We start from the raw sequence: 23,366 nt of genomic DNA, 5'->3' as shown, positions 1-23,366 counted from the left end.
AAAGTATAAAAAAGTAAACATTTCATGAAAAAGGATAATCCATAAGGTGTCGAATGAAGCCCCCAACAACCTCTGCAATACACTATAAGGAACCACACCCTACAAAACCACATTGTTAGATAAAATCACAAAATCACCTAAATGCTTACCAAGGAAGTGATGAAATTTGAGGGTAGCTATATGCCCCCTATTTTGGCTTGCTAATTAGTGAGTTGAAACAAGGTATTAGGTTTAACACTTCAAATTGTGAAAAGAGGTGATGAAAAATGCTCACAATGAAGATTGATACAAGATTGAAGCACATTGTGGAACATTTGGTAAGGAAGAGAATTGAGTCACGATTCCAATCCAACCAACAATGCAGAAATCAGAGTTCCCTAGCTCAAGATATGAATGATTAAGTAGAATAAGTAGAATTAGGGTTTTGAAAAGTATATAATTTTTAAATAGTGAAAATGAAACCTTCATTTGTCACTTTCACCCTTTTATCTCATAGTGCGAGAGAGGAGCCCACATAGCACTAAAAATGCCTCGATGATGACCCAAGATGCCCACACGGATGTAGATTCTATGACAATCCATGATCACAGATCGTCTACTTGATGAGGTGAGTCCACTCAACTACCTTCAAACTTCTATTGACTTAGAGTTGACTGAGTTTGACTTTTTGAGTAGGTAGATATCTTGATTTCACGTGCCCCGAACCATGCACTATGGTCCCACTAGGGCACCATGGTCCTATTGGGGTGGATTGGTCATCCTAGAGCACCCTAGTCCTTCAATGGCACCTTGGTCCCTAGATAGGGTGACCAAGGGAAATCACAAGATCAGGCTTTAGATGCTAAGTTGATGAATTGGATTTGTAGACAGTACCAATTGTTAATTGTTGATTTTGCAAAGATTTCCATATATGCAAGAGCACACTGTCAGACATATGTATCATAATCTATGGAGCCAGATTCCATGATTGTTATAGGAAGACATAGAGATACTTCATGCAATATACCATCCATTAAGTTCCATCCAGTGATTCTTATGGCACTTATGGAGAGATGGGATCCTGATACCTCCACTTTATCCTTCTTGTGTGGGAGATGAAGATCATGCTATAGGATGTGTATTGCATACTTAGACTTCCTAACAGAGGATAGACAGTGAGATACCAAACATATCACACATTGATAGTATTGAGATGAGAGAAGATGTATTGCATTGGCAAACCCATGCATGCAGAGATGAGGGGTCCAATACTGATTCATTGGTTACTACATCCCATTGACACCATTCCACTTGTGAGGAGACTGATGATAGCCATAGTGAGGCTAGCCATATGCCCTGATGGATGAGGTAGTCATATGCACGAGAGCCTCACATATGCTATCCAAGAAATGGGGGAGAAACATATAGTATTCTCATGGGGACAGAGCATGCCAGCCCATCTCTACCATGATCTGGGAGAATATGTTTATGTCTCAACTTTTAAGTCATAAAGACAAGAGTGAGGCTTTGCCTTTCTATTGTAGTATATCGGACCTCATAATCGAGTAAAGTATGACATATAATAAATCAGACATTCTTTACCATCACTGATATGTTGCACCAATAAAGCTACGTGAGCATGAGAAGAAACAACTATGTATAGGAGAAAAGGCTTAGTAGGAACAATAGGTTATAGGATAGGAGGGTTAGCCAAAAAGGATTTTAAATATTCAAAGGCTTGGTGACAATCTTCATTCCATTGGAAAGTGATGTTTTTCTTAAATAATTGAGTGAAAGGGAAGGATCAATCCACAAATTGTGACACAAACGAACAAATAGCTTGTGTCCTTCCTTGCAAACTTCTCAATTGGGAAATATTTCTAGGGGGTGGCATGTTGACTATGGCATCTATTTTATTTGTATCCACCTCAATACCATGATGTGAAACTATTAACCCTAATAATTTTCCACTATCCACACCAAAAACACACTTTCGGGGGTTCAAGCGCATGTTGTATTTACGAATTCTTTTGAAGACTTGACAAAGGATCTTAACATGATCTTGAGGAAGTATGGATAGCTAAAATGTCATCAACATAGTCTTCCAATATTTTGTGCATGTAATCATGAAAGATGAGAGTCATAGCACGTTGATAGGTAGTGTCAGCGTTTTTCAACCCAAAAGGCATCATAACCCAACACAATGTACCCCATGGAGTAGTGAAAGCAATTTTAAATTGATCTTGAGGATTAATGAAGATTTGATTATACTGAGAAACTATCCATACAAGATAACAAAGCATGACCAATAGTAGAATCTACTATCATATAAATGTCTGGAAGCGTAAAGTTATCTTTAAAAGAAGCCTTATTGAGATCTCAAAAAATTAAACCACATCTTGATTTTGTTGTCAAGTTCAGCCATAGTGACAATATTCAAAATCCAAGGGGAATAACCAATAGGGTGAATAAATCCAACATCTAAGAGCTTTTCAATCTTGACTTTGACAAGAAAATCTATTTTGGGATTCATCTTTCTAATTTTCTACTTCGCAGGTTTGGCATTAGGGATTAAGACAATGTTATGTAACAAATTTAGGATCAATGCCAAGAATTCATGCACTAATTTAGAGTATTTTTTTTGTTCTTCATCAGTTAAGCATTTCTTAATCTTTATGAACTTTTCTTCATTACAAGGATCCATCTTAACATCGATAGTATCACTTATAATAAGATTACTTTGTTGAGGAATATGCATTGGCTGAGGGAACTCCTTAATTATCTCATAGTTATTTTTTATTAATTCAAAATTCTCCCCAATGTATGCTTACACATTAAAACAATAGGGGAATCTATGATTATGTTGATAATGAGGAAGGCTATCATAAGCTCCTAGAAACTCAGCCAAGGAGTCATCGGTAGAGAAGACATCCAAAGAAAGGACAAAAAAATCAAAGTATATTTATTTGGGATGTTTCAATGAAAGGGACGCAGAAGAGAAAATGACATTAACACTGATAGATGATATCTTAGAGGCTTTGGTGGTTTTCAAGGGATTATATCCAAGTACAAAAGATGTTTCTTGAGCATTGTTTTCTAAAGGAACTTTTATCCCTTGTTCGTAAGCACCACAACCATTGCCATTATATCCACTCTTACCTAAGATATGGAAACTAGGACCATAGATGTTAGCCATTTTTGTAAGGGAAGGTGGGGTCTCATATGTTTGAATGTCATAATTAGTTGAAGTAATAATAGGTGGAGGTGTACATTTTGAAGCAGTCACAAAGTTGTTACTCAACAGTTTGGACAAAGTGGGTTTTTTTTAGGTTCATCCATATCTTTCTCCTTTTCAATCTTAGGTTCTTTTGGAGGGACCTCATATTCTCCCACAAAAGTGGGAGTAAAGTCCAAAGACCCCCAGTCATCATCTAAGAGTACCTCTTCAAGAGGAAATATTTCCTTGGGAGAAGATTTAGATTGAGTAGAATCCTTTTAAGGAGTATTGGAACCACTAGAAGAAATAGGGGTATTTGAGAAAAAAAGGACTATTAGAAGTGTTGGTGCCCAAAACCACAGATTGGAAAACCCAAAGACTTGCCAAATCCTCAAGCAGTCCAATCAGCCTTGGCCAACGAACAGGGATAGTCAAAGACTAAATCCCTCTGCACTTTAGGCTCCACTGAACCTAGGTGGGTATACCTCTTTCTCCCAAGAACAAAAGAGATTGTTTAAAGTGGATTTAAGCTTTTTAGCAAATTGCAAAAGCTGGCAATCTGTTGTTCTGCAATTTATGCTTTATTAAGTGCTTTAAGTAAAATGCCTTTGAAAAGAAATGAAAATGATTATAATAGTATATTAAGAATAAGAATGTTTTCAGGACTTAAAAGAAATATGTAAAGATCAGTTCATATAGAATTTGGGAAGAATGTTTCTCTATTAGGGACCTTGAATGCATAACCAACCAAAACCTTAAAAGATAAATAGTAGACCAATGCCTCTATCCAGGGGTATTTATGATACTTTGTGGACAGAAAATCCTATCAACTCTTGAGACAATATTAATTATCAACTATGAAGGTTTTAATATGTGTTACACAACAATGAAGAACCCAATCTCACATTTAATGTAACAACATGTGATGGCACATCATAGTAAATCATGTAACAGATTTATCAAGAGGACATAATAACTCATCAACACAGAACTATGCATAATACTTAGGAAAAGAGACAATGAACCTTCATATATTAATCCTTAAGAGATGATTTCATATATAATTTGCACCAGAAAATAATCCATTACAGTCTGTTTTGCATAAAAAGATACCTTTGTGTTCTATAGACTTCCCTAATACATATAACTTGTAGTCCTGCTAGGCAATATCTATTTTCTGAGTACTAGGTCCCTTTTCATACAAAATGACTCATTATAAATATATATGCTAAGAGATACGAATGGAAGGACACACCCTTCCATTATCCTAACAACTAATTGAATAGTAACTAAATAGCCTAGCTAAATTATCAATTACATTATAAAAACTAAAACAAAGAACTAAGACTTTGGATCCAGCCGCTGCCCACATTTTTGAATATGCCTCAAATAGCCCGCATCCTTGTCAGTTGTAGCATTGAAGATCACATCCTTGGCTGCATTCTCGATTGTGTAAAAGTTCTTGAACTGGTCGGTAGTGTCATTCATATCAAGGATATATGTTTTGGTAATGGCTTGGGCTGCACTAAGTAATTACTCCTGCATCATCTACCAAATGGGGAACCCCATGATGAATAATTTGCTGGCATTCATCAAATTCAGACTTTAATTCCTTTGTAGCTTCCTCATGTGTGACAAGCAGACCCTGAACCTTCTTTTTTACCTTTTGTCTAGTCGATGCATCTTGTAACAGTAGGTTGAGTCTATCTTGAATTCTGGTGTGTGAAACCATATTGTCCATGTTCATCTGATATACACCCCAGAACTTATCCAACCCCTTCTCCATATTGTCATATCTCTTACTCAACAAAACACAAGCAGTGTCAACCCTAATGCTCTTCATCTCCCTCTTCAACTTAGTATGCTCATAAGCTAATTTTTCAAATTTCTTCTTTCATTGACCTCCTGAATCAGTAATTTGAGGGATCAGATGCCCACTCCTCTTGAGGGTTTCTTCATATAAGGCCTTATATTTATTCTTCTTTGTTGTCTCATGTTTCATCTAGGCCTTGTTAAATTTTGGAATATTAATACCTATGTCAACCGTGACCATAGGGTCTACCTCTCCAGGTTTCAGGGTCATCATGTGACCAAAAGATTTATCCACATCTATGATTTTTGGCCTTTTATTGGGAGGGTATAAGGCCCACAACAACATTTCTTCCTCATTTGGATCGTACCTTGATCCAATAAAAATAACTTTTACTCCCTGGATATTCAATTTCATATCCTTATTGTCCAAGTGCAGCAAAGAATCAAAGATAAATGAGGCACTCAAGTCCCAACCTAGAAACACAATTATTCCAGCCTCTACTAGTAGTTTCCTCCCCTTTTTTGGGGTCATAGTCTCAACTTCCATGTCGATATCTTCCTTCAACCTCTTCTTCATTTCTGCCTCATTCTCAAGGGTAATATTTGGCTTTGCTTCCCTTAATTTCTTACCCTTGAAATGGTACATGAATGATTTGAACTCCTTAGACTTTATAAATTGATCATCTGATACAAAAGAAACATGCTCTATCATTCTTTCATTTATTTCTGCATTTAGTACAATGATGAGCCTATCCTGTGCCTTTGGATCCTTTTCTTTCTCAGGTGCTTGAAGCTTGGAAACTACTTCATTCTCCCTTGAATCACTTTGGGTTGGTTCTTCCTCTATGTTTTCTAATCTCTGCCTTCTCTCCTCTAGTTTTTTATCCAAGGTCTCCATAACATCCGCCAGCTCTTCCACCTCCTTATTTCTACACATGTCTTCAAATTCATCCTCCCAATGAAAATAATCTCCCAACTCCTACCTCTTCCTGCTTGCATGGATGTAACCCTCAGGATCATAATGCGTTCTAGATACATGTTGGAATAGGTTGTATTCATCCACCAGCTTCCTATCAATAACTTCATATGCTTTGGTAGATACAACTTTTAAATCCTGGAAATGAAGTGTACCAGGGAGGAAGGTTTGCTTGTGTGCACCTCCAAAATTCTTCGCATTAGAGACACTTAATTGCCTTACTATTTCCAGAAAAGAAATCCTGTCTGGTGTAGGCTTTTGTAACACATAGGGATACCCCTCAAATCTGTAGCATCAAAAAAAATTGAAGTTTTGGCATGAGTACCAATCACCCCAATTATGATTAACCTTTGGATTCTTGTGCTTGTGAGGCTTAAGAAACTTCTTGACATCCTCATAAAACAATCCCTACAAAGGCTCACCAAAGAGAAAGAAAATTGGTTTAACAAAGAATTCCCCAAATTTGAGTTAATGCGAAGTCACATATCTGTAATCCCACAAAGAAACCCACAACTGCACTGGTTGATCCTATCCATTCTTCCCTATTGTATTTACATTCAAACCCTCTGACCATAATCCCCTGAATCTCCCATAAAATAAAATAATATGCATTAACAACCAATAATGCTTGAAATGCTTGTCTGGATTATCTTTCAAGTTCATGAATCCTTCATGCAGTCTGTCCACCAGGTATGAAGCAAAATTGAAAGCTCTAGGCTCATGTCTCTAGATATCTGCTACTAAAACCAATGGTCCTATGTTTGCCACATTAGGAGCTTCAACTCCTCCAACCTAGCCACAAGCCATATATGTATACTGTAGATACTTCTTGAAAATAGTCAAATCATAAGGAGGACCATCTTTCTGTATTCCTCTTCCAAATCCATAAATGATAAAGGCACATTCGCCTCTAAATAACTGCAAAAACTTCCTAAATTGTGGCTACTACAAAGTGAAAAAAAGAGGTCCCATCAGGCAACAAAATGCATCGTTTGTTTGCATCATAATGTCTTACCAGGAGCTTCAATAAGTCAATATTTACAAAATTATTAGGTACCACAAGTTTACCTAAATCGGTGCTCCATGGGTTTGAAATTGGCATAGGCTCATCCCTGCGGAGGCAATGAAAAAGAAACAACTCATGCCCACGCACTATTGTGAGTACATCTCCAATCTCTCTGTATCTGTCCTCCAACTGGTCGTGAATAGACAAATTCACCTTAGCTCTATGTGACCTAGCTATAGGAGAGCCCATCCGATCTATCATATCTTGGTTTAATTTTCTTCGAGCTTCACCGACTTCACCCTTCGATTTTTTTGTCGTGGTATTGGATATTGTGTGTGTGAAAAACTGAACTTGTAGCTGCAAGCACAATACTTCAATTAAGTCATTATATGCATGGTTAGTAATCAATAATCAATAAAAATAAACCATAGCAAAGTGGCCCATTGCCTTCTACAAGATGCGAGTATAGGATTGCTCTCAGTTTGTTATAAGCAATACCAGTGACTAGACTACACCAAGACGAAGGATTTAATCTATATGATATTAAGCTATATGGATGTAAAAAATGCATGAATAATTCAAGCAAAAAATCACTTCAAGCAATAATGGATGCAAGCAATAATGGATGTAAGATGGATGCAAATAATATAAAAAAAACAGTAATAATCAATCAATGACTCCAGAGCAAAATCAACATAATAATGACGTATTCTCAAAAATCTCTGGGGTGAATTGGAATGAGAGCTGATGACTGAATTTATAGAGAATTACAGAGAGATGATGAAAAAGCTCAATTTAGGATTAATTGAAATAATTGAGAAATCAGGTTGAGTTAACCTTGAGATAGATTCCAATTATAGTTCAATTGAAATGCATTCGAATTAGAAGTCCAAGTTGCATTGGAAAAAAATAATAAATCAATTCCATGCTTTTGTGATAAAAATAGATAATTCTTCAATTTAATCAAGAAAAGAGTCTTTTTAATGCAACTGAACTTCTTTTTCTGAAAAGCTTTGAGTTCCAATTTAAGAGAATAATTAATAATTCAATTAATTGATTTTCTGATTTCAAATTCTCAATTTAGAAAAATAAATAATATCTCAAGTTTGATTTCTCTCTCAATTCAATTCTTTTATTTAATTTTCAATTCAACTATTTGTTTTGTAATAAATTCTTCTTTTTGTAGTAAATTAATTCTTTTTTGCATGATTGAATGGCAAATTTATTAATGAATTAAATATGCAAAGATATTTAATAAATTAAAATAGGATAATTGATCAAAATGAATATTCTTGGAATGATTCAATTAATTAAATAAATATCTAATTAATATTGGGTAATTGATTTTGCCATGTGATATTTGATAATTAAAGAATTAATTATGTGCTCAAGATTGATTTAATTGCCTTTTGGTTAGGACCTTGGTGATGTTGTCGAGATTAGGGGCCCATGGTTTAGATGACCATTTTTAGGGTATTACATTTGCCCCTCTTTGAATTAATGTGTGAGCAGCGCGTTGGTTCAAAGAATGTGTGATGTCTAGGAGATGTCAGTTCTAAACTTGATTGATCACGAACTAGATGAAAGCAAGGTGTTAGCTTGATTCGAAGTGCAAAAACTGAATGAAGTTTGATTAAAGCGATACCAATCCTGAACTTGATTGAACTGAGGAACGATAGAAAACAAAGATACCGAACTTGAACTTGATTGATCAAGAAGCGGATCTTACTGATCTAGAACTTGATTGATCTTAGATGCAGTGAGTGATGATAAAAATCGATCTTGAACTTGATTGATCAAGACACGATGAGTGAAGAATAAACTATCTAGCTTGATCAAGAAATGAATACTGAACACCTGCTTAGATTTAGAGTGATCAAAGAAACTATTTAAACTTTTTGATTGAGTTTAAACGAATAATCAGTTTGATTTGAAGTGATGAAACTAATTAATGTTAAGAGATTAATTCAGATGAAAGACAAATATCATCTTGATTTGAAGTGATGAAACTGATATGCCCCTAGTGATTGATTGATTCAGATGATCGAGGGATCTCAACTTGATGTGAAGCGATGAAGATGAGATGCCTCTTAGCGATAAGGATTGATTTTCTTTAATTGAAAAGATTTTGCTTGACTTTTGAAAAAAATTTCTCAACTTGTGAGATGTGAAGTCATAAGGTCATGAGTATGCCCCCTCGGGAGCGAAATCGAAAGATAGCGAGGGTACATGATTAAGGCAATTGTGTGACAAACAATAACTTATTTGAGCACAAATTGATCATGAGGATTTTTTTGAAAAAATTTCGGTGATGATTAATAAGAAATTGAGCATAAAGTTGATTGTAATGTTGAGCATAGAATGAAATTGAATTAAGATTCAGTGTTTCAAATTGAGCGCAATTTGAAGAAAGAATGAGCATTTGATGAAAAAAAGAAAAAGCGCTAAGTGGTCAAAATTTTGAAATTGACTAGAAAAACGATCTCGAATTTCAATCCCAAAAATGGAATCAGAGCAGGCATATTAGCTAAGGGTACAATTTTCGTGACCATCGGAGCAAGTTGAAAATTTAGGTTTTAGGCTATATATAGGACGAAAGTGTCATTTTCAATTCATATTAACCCTCCAAGTTTGAAAATTCAAAAAGCCTTCTGTGAAGAAAAATGGTGGTCCCTACTCATCAGCATCGATTTGAGTGCTAGAGACGTCACAATCGACCCCGAAACTACGAGCCATCGATAAGTGATCGATCTTTAGCCTCTTTATGTTTCCAATTTTGAATTTTTTTGTTTATTTTTCACATTTTTGATGGGTTTTGGGTCAGGTGTCTCAGTTTATCATTCGAGATAGGATCATGTCTTGTACAAGAAATTGGCAAATTTTCTTTTATCGTTTAAACCCATTAGAATTGTCATACGGAGCCCTCCCTTATGTCGTACGAGAGGTCAGTTAAAAGACCATTTTGTCATGCGTTATATAAAACTTTGTCATGTGAGGCTATTTTCTCATACGAGAGCCATTCCCGACTTGTATTAGATTTTGTTTAACTGTGTTTTGTCGTTTGAAAAATAGTGACCATTTTTGAAAGTGTAAACATGAAATTTTGCTTTTGCATTTGACTTAGTTGAATTTGTGTGATGTTTAACTTCTCTTGTAGACTCATTTGGAATGTTTTCTGATGCTTCATTATTAGATTGCGCAGGTTCGATTACCTCCTGTGCTCTTTAGATGCATATATCCTCCCACTATGGTGTTAGTTCAGGATTTGTCTGAGGTTGAGCAGGCCCATATTGATATGTGTGGCTTTACCCACCTGATGAGGTTACCTGATATCCATGTGAACCATAGGATGCTGACAGTGTTGGTAGAGAAATTTCATTCAGAGCATAATACCTTTCATTTGCCAGTTGGGGAGCTGACTATTACTCCCGAGGATGTGTGCAGGATCCTTCGTATCCCTTTTGCTGGGGATAAGGTGGATTATGATACTGCATTGTTACCTGGACTGTAGGCACTGAGGAACATTTTCAGGGATCCAGATATCTTGACTTGTTCCATGAGTTGGGATATATTGATGAGCAGGTACAGTGAGGAGTATCCGCTGGCATGTGTTCTAGCAGGGTTCATCAGTTGCTTTTTGATGCCGGACAGAGGGCAGTAGGGTTTCCAGAGTGGATGGGGATGGATGTTAGAGAGGTTGATAGAGACCCCTTAGAGACTTGGCTGGGACTCTTGTTTATTAGCCCACATGTATCAAGAGATGCATGAGATCGTTTACAGAGATGGGCGGAGCATGGCTGCCAGGGTGTACATTTTAAAGGTGTGGGCTTGGGAGCACCTTCCCGTTTGTCGGTCGATAGTCGATGATAGCAGAGAGGTCGGGCAACCTATTATCTATAGGTATGCTGGATATATTACGTATCCCCATCTGGGCAAGACAGACTTCTGGAGATGGCAGCTCGATGATCTGATAGCTGTCGTATGGAGACCATACAGAGGGTTGGAGTCATGGGATGACTGGTAAGTGGTTCGCAGGGACCTTTTTGTTACACACCCACTGATTGGGAGATCGCAGGCTATTGTGGAGCGATTCGTCATTTCATGAGTGATGAGGCAGCACGGCCAGCCTCAAGGAATCTTACAGGAGTATATAATGTATGCTCAATATGCTAACGAGGAGAGACAGGGATGGTCACCTAGGCTATTCTATGCTTTAGCGATGCAAGAGCTGACAGGTTTACATTGACTGAGGTGGGATTACCTAGATGATATAGTGGATGTGGGGGTATTGCCCCAGTATAGAGATTATTTTCAGTAGCATCATTTCCCATGGTTTACAGACCTAGGTGAGAAGGCTCCTCAGATTGAGGATGTTGAGGAGGATGCCCCCGCACCGGCATAGGGACAAGGCCAGAGATAGGGCCAAAGGAAGGGTCAGGCATAGAGAGCTGAGGCTCCATGACAAGGTAGTGGTGATCTGGGTGCTAGCAGTAGTAGGGTACCAGCTCAGGGTAGGCATCAGAGGAGTGAGGGTGGATCCCTAGGTGGAGTGGGTGAGGCAGAGGAGGAGAGAGAAGCTCCTAGATAGGTACGACAGTGGAGAGAGGAGCAGAGTGGAGGTGGTGGTGGCAGTGGAGATGGGGGTGGAGATGGGGTACCTGTGAGAGAGCATGGACAGGATGCTGGTAGGTCGATGAGAGCACATCTTGCAGAGCTGTAGTCATAGTTGATAGTGGCGCAGACTTAGCTGGCGGAGCGAGACCGACAACTGGCTGAGTTGAGGACTGAGCATGATCACCAGATTGTAGCTTTGAGAGCAGAGATAGAGTCTCTACGACAGGAGGTCCTTCTCCAAAGCAGTAGGGCATCTTATTACGTAGCAGCGTATAGTGTTGTAGTTCCTATTGCACAACAAGTGCAACCTTATTCGTAGTATATGGCCCAATCAGAGGGAGCATGAGCACCTTGATAGGATCCCGGGCATCAGGCTCCTCCTCCTCCACCAGGTGATGAGGGAGAGGGTGCTAGCTAGATTTTTCATTTGTAGCTTAGATATTTTTTTGTAGCCTATACGATTCTTGCTCCGATGGGAGTTTGTACATGTTATTGGACATCATTTTGTACTCTTAGACTTGAGATAATATATATATATATATATATATATATATATATATATATATATATATATATATATATATATATATATATATATATATATATATATATATATATATATATATATATATATATATACGAGATCCGATTTGACTTCATCATACTTGTGTCAATTGGTTATGAGATGTTTCTATATGCTTTATTCTATATGTATGCATTTCTTTTTCAGCATGAATGTATGTATTGCAAATGATTATGGATGTCTATGTTTTTTGTTTCTTTTCATATGCAAATAAATGAATGCAAATGAGTAATAATGAAATGAATGAATCTATATAAGATGTTTATGTATGCAGCTAACATCTCAAAACATAAGTACTCGATCGAAGAAATGATGAAGAAGAGACCACTTAGCGAAGAAATGGTGAAGCTTCTAGCTCTAATTCAGCAAATGAAGAGATCATTATTATTACACCAAAATCACTCTAAAGTCACAAAATGCAAAATGAAATGCAAAATGATATGCGAAATGCAACCTAAACCTAGTCACTAGATTTAAAATGCTTAAGATTCATCATTGAGCATAACGAACACAAAAGGCAGGTTAGAGTTCCTTTCTTTTTCAATGTGCAATATTAATTATCTTGTCCGCAATGACAGGATTTCGCAGGAACCCAAATCGCATCATAAAGAAATTCCCTCAAAAAAAACAAAGAAATGATATGGACCTCCCTGTAGCATACAAATAAGTAGAGTCTAGGTATGTGAGGCGATTTCACCTTAATGTGAAGGCTCTTATCACAGACACCCAGCTAATTTATATGTTTCGAGATCATTGGGATCATTCCTACAAGCAAAAAACAAAGAAAATATTATAACCCCAATCCTTGCTCCTCTTAGTCACAATAGACTTCCTCGAGTTACTTAGAGGGACAATAATCAAAAATCAATATAAAAGTTAGCATACAAAGAAAATTTTCATGCAAAGCTCAAACTGTTCAGTGATCATTTTCTGTTACGTTGTTTTGCTTGTTAACTCAGTGATAAAACTTTGTAGTAGTCAGGAGATAGATGACTGACTCGAAGTGGATGACTAGTTTTCACTGATGGGAAAATGACTTGTTTGATACTGCTTAGGACATGGGATGTGCTCTGTCAATTTTCCTAAGACTAGGGCATTGATCAGTTTCAAGTCATGTGGGTTCCAACGAACCAGGGTGTCACGAAAGTGACTGCAAAATATGTACAAGCGAAAGCAAAGATGCATGAAAGCAGGAAATCCCAACATTGCTTTGATAGATGGAGCTCTTGAGTACAAGAGGCGCCTGTTTACCAGGTTTTCACCTGCTTGGCAGAGAATCATTTTTTTTTTACCAAGGTGCTTTACCAGGTTTTCACCAGGGCATTTTCTTTTTTACATTTTTTTTTTCTTTTTTTTTTGTATTTTATGATTTTTCCATTTTTTTAAAACTTTTTTCAAGACTTTTCCAATTTTTAGGATTTTTTTCAGGACTTTTTTAGCTGTATAGTTTGCTGGAGCAGAGAATGCTAAGTAAAGAATCTTTTCAGGTGGATGGTGTTAATCGATTCTCAGAGCTGTTCTGCTTCTGATGTTGAGAGCTGATAGGCAATAGAGCCGAAGACCACAGTAACGATATAGGGACCCAACCAGTTGGGTTCAAACTTCCCTTTGTTGTCTCGAAACTGTTGATTTTTTGGATTTTCTCTTAGTACTAGGTCTCCAACCTAAAATTCTCTTTGTCTAACCTTCTTGTTATATCCTTTGGACATTCTCTTTTGGTACACTTTGAGATGATCAAACACCACTTGCCGACGTTCATCCAGCAATTCGAGTTCTTGCAATCTAGATATTTTGTGATCTTCATCAGTAACAAGACCTTGCAACGAAACTCTTAGAGATGGTATTTATACTTCAATAGGTAATATTGCTTCGGACCCATACACCAAAGAGAAAGGTGTAGCCCCAGTAGGTGTTTTGATACTTGTTCTGTAAGCCCATAGTGCAGGATTGAATTGCAGATGCCAATCCTTCCTAGGTTTGTTCACTGTTCTGTGCAAGATAGTCAGTAGGTTTTTGTTAGACACCTCGGCTTGTCCATTACCTTGAGGGTAATATACTGATGACCAGTGTTGCTTTATTTTGAATTTCTCACAAAGTTCATCTAGGTCTTTATTCTTGAACTGTCCTCCATTATCAGTCATGATGGACGAAGGTATCCCATACCTGCAAATTATATAGTTTAGGATGAATAAGGCAACTTGTTTACCAGTTGCTTTGATGAGCGGAACCACCTCTACCCACTTGGTGAAATACTCAGTGGCCGTTATGATGAATTTATGTCTGTTGGATGATGCAGGATATATCTGACCAATGAGATCAAAGGCCCATTGCCAAAAAGGCCAGTGTGTAATGAATGGTATGAGATCCCTCACCGGGGCGTGTATGAGATTTCCATGAAGCTGACATTTCTCACAAGTCTTAGCAAATTTTATGGTGTCTTTTTCCATATCTGGCTAGTAGTAGCCAGCCCTTAATAGTTTCCGAGCTAAAGTAAAACCATTTGAATGAGATCCACAAATACCTTCATGGACTTCCGATAATGCACGTTTAGACTCTTTAGTTTCTAGACATCTAAGCAATGTATCATCCAAACCTCGTCTAAATAAATTGTTATCTATGATAACATACCGGGAAGTGTTTCGAGTTAGGTTTCTTTTTTCATTTCGGGTAAGATTTTTAGGAATAACTTGGTCACGTAGATAGGAGTAGATGTGGCTATATCTGGATGAGTTGTGTCCAATAATAGAACAAACTATTTGGGTTTCAGGGGAATCATAAACTAGGTAACGTAACTCTTCCACTAGGAATTCAAAGTGAGCATTGAACTCTTGTAACTCAGGTATGGATGCCAGAGTGGCCATAGCATCTACTGGAATGACACAAAAGCAAAGTACTTCTTGAGATTGTCCACCATTCTCTTGTAAGGCATCAACTTCTCATCTCGAGTCTGATATGTATCATTGATTTGATTGATGACCAGCTGAGAATCTCCATAAATATGTAATTCAGCAACCTTCCATTCAACGGCTAGCTTTATCCCATTTACCAAGGCTTCATATTCTGCAATATTGTTTGTGCAGGGAAATAAAATCTTGTAAGATTTTGGGATGGAGTAATTTTGAGGAGTAATGAATAATATGCCAGCACCTGAACCATTTTGAGTAGAGGACCCATCAAAGAACATCTTCCAGGGTTGTTGAGTAAGATGCATTATTGATTCATCTGGGAACTCGATGTGTAGCGGTTGAGTATCCTCAAGTGGAGCTTCAGCAAGTTGATTAGCAATTACCTGTCCTTTTATGGCTTTACATTCCACATATTCAATGTCAAATTCTATAAGAATCATGACCCATTTTGCCAATCTTCCTATGAGTGTCACTTTATTAAGAAGATACTTGAGTGGATCAATTTTAGCCACCAACTTGACTGAATGTGCTAGCATGTAGTGTCTTAGCTTTTGTGATGCAAAGACCAATGCTAAGCATGCTTTTTCTATTATAGTATAATTCATTTCATAAGACACCAATGTCCTGCTGATGTAATAGATAGCTCTTTCCTTTTTGTTGTCATCTCGTTGCGCCAAAAGTGCCCCCAGTGATGAATTTGTTGCTGATATATATAAGATTAGTGGTTTACCTTGAATAGGTGGCATTAAGATCGGTGGATTTGACAGATACTCTTTGATTTGCTGAAGATGTTGCTCACATTCTTGATCCCAATTGTATAATATGCCTTTCCTTAGTACCTTCGTGAAAGGTTGAGCCTTGTCTGCTAGCTAAGAAATGAACCTTCTGATAGACTGGAGACGTCCTTGTAGACTTCTCATTTGACTGATATTCTTTGGAGGCGACATTTCCATTATGGCTTGGACTTTCTTAGGATCAACTTCGATTCCTTTTTTTGAAATAATGTATCCAAGTAGCTTACCAAATGTCACTCCAAATGCACACTTCTTTGGGTTTAACCGGAGTTTGAACTTTTCCATTATGTCAAGGATAGGACCTAACTCTTGAATATGTGTTGATCTTTTCATAGTTTTCACTAAAGTATCATCAACGTAGTCTTCCATATTCTTGTGCATCATATCATGAAAAATTATAGTGACTTCTCTTTGATAGGTTGCTCCTGCATTCTTTAGCCCAAATGGCATGACATTCCAGCAAAAGGTTCCCCATGCACAGGTGAAGCTGTCTTTTCCTGATCTCTAGGAGCTAGTTTGATTTGATTGTATTCGGAGAATCCGTCCATTAGTGAGTACATTTCATACCTCGTGGTCATGTCGACTATCATATCAATATTTGGTAATGGAAAATCATGCTTCGGACATGCTTTGTTAAGATCTCTGAAGTCAGTGCAAACTCTGATAGATTTGTCTGCCTTTGATATAGGTACTATGTTTGAAATCCATTTGGAATAATCTATAGCTCTAATGAATCCAGCTTTGAGTAGTTTTTCTAGTTCAGCCTTGACCAGTAATGCTACATGCGGGTGCATCTTACGGAGTTTTTTCTTAACTAGTTTTACTCCTGGTGTGATTGAAAGATGGTGCATAATGAGATCAGGATCCAAGCTTGGCATATCAGAGTACGTCTATGCAAAGTTTATTTTCTTTTCTAAGAATAGCTGGGTGAACACTTTCAATTCTTTTGCTGATAGTGATTGAGCTACATGAATGATATGTGGTGTCTCTTGACTCCCAATGTTCACTAGTTGAGTTGGCTCGATCAATATGGAGGACCTTTCTTGAAAATGACTTGGTAGTATATCAAGTATCTCACCTTTAGGTGCCTCAGAGAGGTTTTCACCTTTAGGTACATCCTTTATTTTTTCCTTTTTAGATTCTGACACTGCCACAATGTGGTTTTTGCCATCAGATCTTTTATTTTTATTTTGCTTGTTTTTGCGACTAAGATACTTGACATCTGCTTCAGTCATATTTTCAATCTGTTGACTGGTGGAAGAGTCTATAGGTTCGACTGTATTGAGATAATAGGATAATGTATAGTCATTGGCGAAAGTAGGTATATTCATGGGTTGGTTCTATAAAGTATAGTCAATCAATTCGGGATGTACTAAGGATAAATTTTTGATAGGTTCGAGAGCATTCATGGTATTGTTATCACAACTGCGGATCGAGAAGTCGAGTTCTAGAAGTATACCCTGCGTAAGTGTCTCGAGACAAAGAAGAATCAGATCATGATTATTAAAATTCACGTTAATATTTAATCGATCTAATCCAATAGTTATACTTGTAACATCATTTACTACGCCAGACTGGACTTCGTATCGTGGTTTAATAGCAATAAGACTAGTAGGCAACTTTTCATTGTTTATATCAAATGATTTCAATTTTGAGTCTGAGTGGATATCATCATGAATAGGACTATCATCAGAGTCATCAAATTCATCAGATAAGGTTTCCAAGCCTCGTTCAGGTGATTCAGGTGATTTAGTAAGCATATGTATGGTATCAATGCCGACATCTTTAATGCTACAAGTTCCTTCATGTTGTGGTTCATTTGTCATTTGTATCTGACAAACTTGTTGACATGATCTCATTGTTTCTATAATTTTTTGTCATCTACTCCATTCAGCTTCTTCTGGACTGATAACTGGTTCTTGTTCTGCAGCTTCTAACTCTTCCTGTGTAGTGCTAGAACTAATTTGTTCTATTTTAGGATAAGGACACATAGATGAGAAGCTTTCTGGTATTCTTCCTTCTTTTAGTCCTTGTTCATAATTTGCTTGCCTCTTTTGTCTAATTTCTTGTATTTCCCTCTCTAGTTTTATGTGCATCAGCTCTTGAGTATCATCTATGATACCACTAGATTCTTCTGGAGTTTCTATAGCGGATGTGTCTGAAAGATAGTCAGGACCCCATTCATACTCGTTTGAATCAATCTCCGAATCATCTACTTGTTGCCTGCCAGTATATGTGACTGGAACTTTTAATGGTGCAAACAATTCTCTGATTCTTACCACTTCATCTCTTATATCCTCAAGAACCTCAACTTCTTGTATTATCGTAGTTGATACCATCAAAGCCTAAGCACTGACCATTTCTTCCTTCTTGACTATTGATTCCTCTTTCTCTTTTCTACACTCTACTTTTGTTTGTTGAGTGTTTGCTTCATGTAATGTTAAAGGTGATATATTTTTCGAGCACTTAGACTTAGAAACATGTTTTTGGTCTAATGTCTTTTTCGGATTATATCCCAGTCCAGCCTTATCATTTGTGGATTTGGTTTGTAGATGAATTGGTGTAGTAATACCTTCCTTTTGTTTACCTAGAGGACCAGTACCTGAGTATCCCATACGTTGCATCATTTTATAGCCAGGACCATATTGTTTTGAGGAAATCTCACAGTGTCGTACCTCCTCATTTTGACTGTCCTCCTTAAAGAGCCAGTTAAGCACAACATCTTCTTCTATTTCATCAGCTAAGGAGGTAGAATATTGTACAAAGAGACCATCATATATGGTATTCAGAGGTGAAGTTTGTTTTCTCATAGCCTCTAATGGTTTTCCCAACTATTTTGTCAATGGAGGGAGAGAAACTAATGATAGCTCCAGTTCTATCTTGTAGCCATCTATGCCGGTATCTGTAATCTTTAGTCTCTTTTCTAAGTCTTTCATCAATGTTTCTGGATCTTCATTTGGAGAGGCTACCCTATTATGAGGCACAAAAGTATTTGCACCTTTTGTCAATGCATTACAGATGACAATTATATCAGTAGGAATACTGACTTCAGCTCCGTTATAAGGAAACTTTAAGCATTGGTGATATGTTGATGGTACGGCCTTCATTACATGAATCCACAGCCTGCCCAATAAAATATTGTATGACAATGGAATATCAAGAACCTAGAAAAGGACATCTCTCTCTACTGGTCCTACTCTAATTGGTAACGATACCAGACCTTTGGAGGTCCTCTCTTCCTCATCATAGGCCTTAATTGTTATTTTCTTGCCTGGATCAATGATATTTTCAGAGAATCCTAGTTGTGTAAGCAGATGGTAAGTACAGATATTCAACCCCGTGCCCCCATCTATCAAAACACATTTGAGTCTGTGTTTGTGGATCATGGCCTCAATATGCAATGGCTGGTTATGTGGATGTTTTAATGAATTGTCATCTCCTTCAGAGAAGGTCAAATAGTGAGGTGAAGTTAGATGACCCACCATAGACTGAAACCGATCAATGTCTAAATCTTTTGGAACATTGGTAGTGAGCAATGCTTTGTCTAGGATTTCCTTGTGAGTAGATGAGAGTTGTAGCAATTCAAAGATTGAAATTTGAGCATTTGTCCTTTTTAACTGTTCAACTACGCTGTATTCGGAGGATGATGTTAACCTTTTAAATTTGTCCAAGGTCGATTCTTTTTGTTTGTTTGGTAAGGCTATTGGGTTTGATGTTTCTTGAGCCAGAGTGGAAGAGCTAGCCCCTTGGAGAGTGACTTTCTTTTGAGATAGGGTCAGAGCTCTTGCATATCGTGATTCATTTGGTTTATCATGAACTATAATCACATTGCAATATTCCGAGTGTGAAGGTTCAAGCATGTTAATAATGTTGTCCTGGCTGGCATAAGTATAGTTGACTTTAGCACCTCCTTTGGTTTTTGATGAATCACCTTGTTCATAAACAGGTAAAGGATCTTTGAATGCTTTGTGATTAGCATTGGTCTGGTGATTTCCAACAATGATTTTACCAGTGTCTATGAGATCTTGAATCTCATGTTTTAGTTTCATGCAATTGTTTATGTTATGACCCTTATTCCGATGAAAGTCATAGTATTCATTTTCTCTCCACCATCTTGGTTTGACTTCTGGATCGTATAGTCTGGAGTTATCTGGTAGCGTTATTAGGTTGTTTGCCAACAGAGTCTTGAAAGCAAATTCATATGATTCTTCGAGAGGAGTGAAATCACGCTTAGGTTTAGAGAGCCAAGGTTTCTCTTTGAACCATTCTTTTTTCCTAGGAGTATTCTCTGTTGTAGTTCCAGTAGCTTTGAGTGCTTGTGTACCACTAGCCAAGTTGAATATTGTGAGCTGTGAGGTGGTTTTAATAGTATCTACTACTCCGTCATTAACAACATTCTTGTTGTTGTCCTTGCCAAATTTCCAATACTTGCTCTTCTCTTTAGAGCTAGATCTTGGTTGTGCTTCCTTCCAAGGTGAAATATCCCCTTTTTTGATGAGCACATCTTCCATGCGAATGGCGTTGTCTACCATCCTATTAAATGATGGGTGAACTTGCATTTGGATACTATATTTCAGTTTTGGGACCAAGTTATTGACAAATATATCCATTTTCTCAGAATCTGGGATAGGTCATGGATACCTAGAGAACATCCTTCTCCAACGCTGGAGGAAAGTGAGAAAAGGTTCTCTCGTCTTCTGTTTAGTATTGCGAAGATCGATCATAGTCAGAGGATGTCGAATGTTGTATGAGTATTGTTGCAAGAATAGTTGGACTAATTCTTCAAATGATTTTATTCCTTGAGGTAGACTTGAGAACCATTCCATGGCTTGTCCTCCCAGACTCCTCAAGAAAAGATGCATGAGATAGGTGTGATTGTGCAAGAATTCCATACAGGCAGCACAAAACTCTCTGACATGACCTTGGGGATCTGAGATACTGTCATATTTGTCAAATTTTGGGATTTCAATTCGTGAAGGAAATGGAGGCATGTATAGATCCTTGTCAAATGGAAATGGGAATATTGTCTCCAGGGAATATTGCTTTGGGGATTTATCCTTATTCTTCAATTCCATGATCTTAGTTTTCAAGGCTAGTAGTTGTTTGTGTACTGCGAAGATAGGTGAATCTTCCTTTTTGGTGACAAGTGTCTGAACATCATATCCAATAGGAAGTTTGGCACCTTGCCTTGCTAATTCTAAGATATAGTCTTCCTTCTCTCTAGCTAGGATAGCATTCATCACTTTTCTAAAGTCTTTGTCCTTTTGCAAGTCAAGAATTTCTTTTTCAGAAGGTTGAGCGTCTTGATCAACGTCACTGGAGGAGGAATCATCACTCCCGTGAACATTAGTATTGTCCTCATTTTTGCTGCCATATACTGTCTCATATACAGGAGGAGGTCGAGGTTCTTCAAAAATCGGTATTCCTGATGACGAAGGCATGTCAGTGAGTGGGTCTTCCTTATAAAATGGATTATGCTAGTATGTGAAGACTGGTTCCTTGTGTTTGGCTTCTTTCTTATTGGAACTCCTGGTTTGTCTAGGCATCTTTACGGATTAGTGTGATCCAAAGCTTGTTTTTGATGCAGAGGTCAAGATAAATTTCAGTGCTAGTTTGTTCAGTTAAAGTATTGTTTAGGAGAAATAACTGTGATTTAGTCTGATTTCAGGAATGATCTATCCTATCTAAGACATTTACCTGGGTTGATTCTAAAATAGTAACTAAGATTCAGTTTGATTCAGGAACGATATATCCTATGTAAGACATTATCTAAGTGACTTGAGTTTGATAAGTAGTTTGATTTGAATTAGCTGAAGGGTGATCGACCAAATCGTGCAACAAAAAAAAAAATGGAAGAGGTACACTATCTTGATCTGTTTTATGCTTAGGAAAATGATAACCAGTATTATGTTCGTTGTAAGCTATTTTTAGGAAAGTTTGACTATTCTGTCTAACAAAACTAGAGACTCGTACGGCAGGGTTTTTTGGACCGGACAACAATTTAGGAGTTATAGGATGATAATAGTTTTGTTTCTTACGAGTTGCTGCCTTGTATTGTATGACTGATGGGCATGTGCAGGACGACAAAAGACTGAGGTCGATTCTTCCTTGTACGAGACAAGATACAGTGCAGGATGATGAATGATTTAGACTTGTACGACAGAGAATCTGCTATAGGATGACAATTGAGTAGATTTGTACGACATAGGACTGGTGCAGTACGATAATTTAGCAAACTCATACAACTTTTCATAGGGTAGAGACTAAAATTATGAGTTTTTTGACTGCTGAGTATGACAACTAAGTATGATAAATTCTGAGATGGATTAATTTTTGACCAAGATATACTAGTTTCTGACACGGACAGAGTTTCGACGTAGGATGGAGTAGTTTCTGACATGGACAGAGTTTTGACTTAGGATGGACTAGTTTCTGACACGGATAGAGTTTTGACTTAGGATGGACTAGTTTCTGACACAGACAAAGTTTCGACTCACTGAGTTTGTTTCTTGTCTTCTCCAATATTTGGTATTCCAGTTTTTGTTTTAGGGATGAAAACATAGAAAACAAGTAGTATGTAATAGTGACTCCAATCACAGCATGCAAACCCTAAGGAATTTGGTGAGGCAAGAAAAATTTTGCTTGTAGACTTAGGTACACACCCAATAGCTAATTAGAATACGGCCACTGAGTCTCATGCAATGGATTCTCAACGCCCTATTATCTGACTCCAAATGCTAATGGGGGCACGAAATGACAAGTATCTTGGGAGAGTTACTATCTCTCTTGCACAAAGGTTATCTCCCTTTCGGAGGTGAACCAGGTAGCTTCTAATTTTAATTGGATTTAGTTAGGGGTCCGTTCAGCGCATCGAGGTATAAACTCAATTAAGAGGTCTCCCAGCCTTGAAAACCAAGGTTTAATATACCCGAAGGTACGGAGGAGAGCTATTCCCGAGCACTGCTGTTGACTTGATTTTCATCAAATCACATTTATTTTATAGTGGGTTGGAGTACTTGGCATTTAGCCATTCCCACTTAGGTTGTTCCCCTCTCACTGGCCCTAAAGGCTATAGAGTTATTAGCTCCTCGAGAGGGCAGGCCTGCTAAAGATGTTGCAATCAATCTTAAGAAAGCACTTCAAGGGTCTGGATTTCTGATTGTCTAAAAGAAGACAAGAGCATACTCTCCTACCTCTCAGATTTTTCTAAAACATGAAAGACAGATTTTGTTCATTAACCAGATAGCAAGTTAGGTGCCTAAAAATGAATTTTAAAGAATAAACGATGTTTAGTCGATTCTCCTTAGGCAACCTGCAAAGACAACGAATCATTAGTCATATTGTCTTTGTGCGACAAGCATATTCTTCGACAAGTGTTCTGCAAACACTAGTTAGGCTGTGAAATTTTTTGAGACAAATAGATAAACAGTCAGGGCCAATCATCAGAATAATCAAAAAATGATAAAATCATGAAATTTG

The sequence above is a fragment of the Cryptomeria japonica genome, chromosome 2, assembly GCF_030272615.1.
Source record: "Cryptomeria japonica chromosome 2, Sugi_1.0, whole genome shotgun sequence".
Taxonomy (NCBI): Eukaryota; Viridiplantae; Streptophyta; class Pinopsida; order Cupressales; family Cupressaceae; genus Cryptomeria; species Cryptomeria japonica.
Note: the sequence above shows the minus strand (reverse complement) of the source record.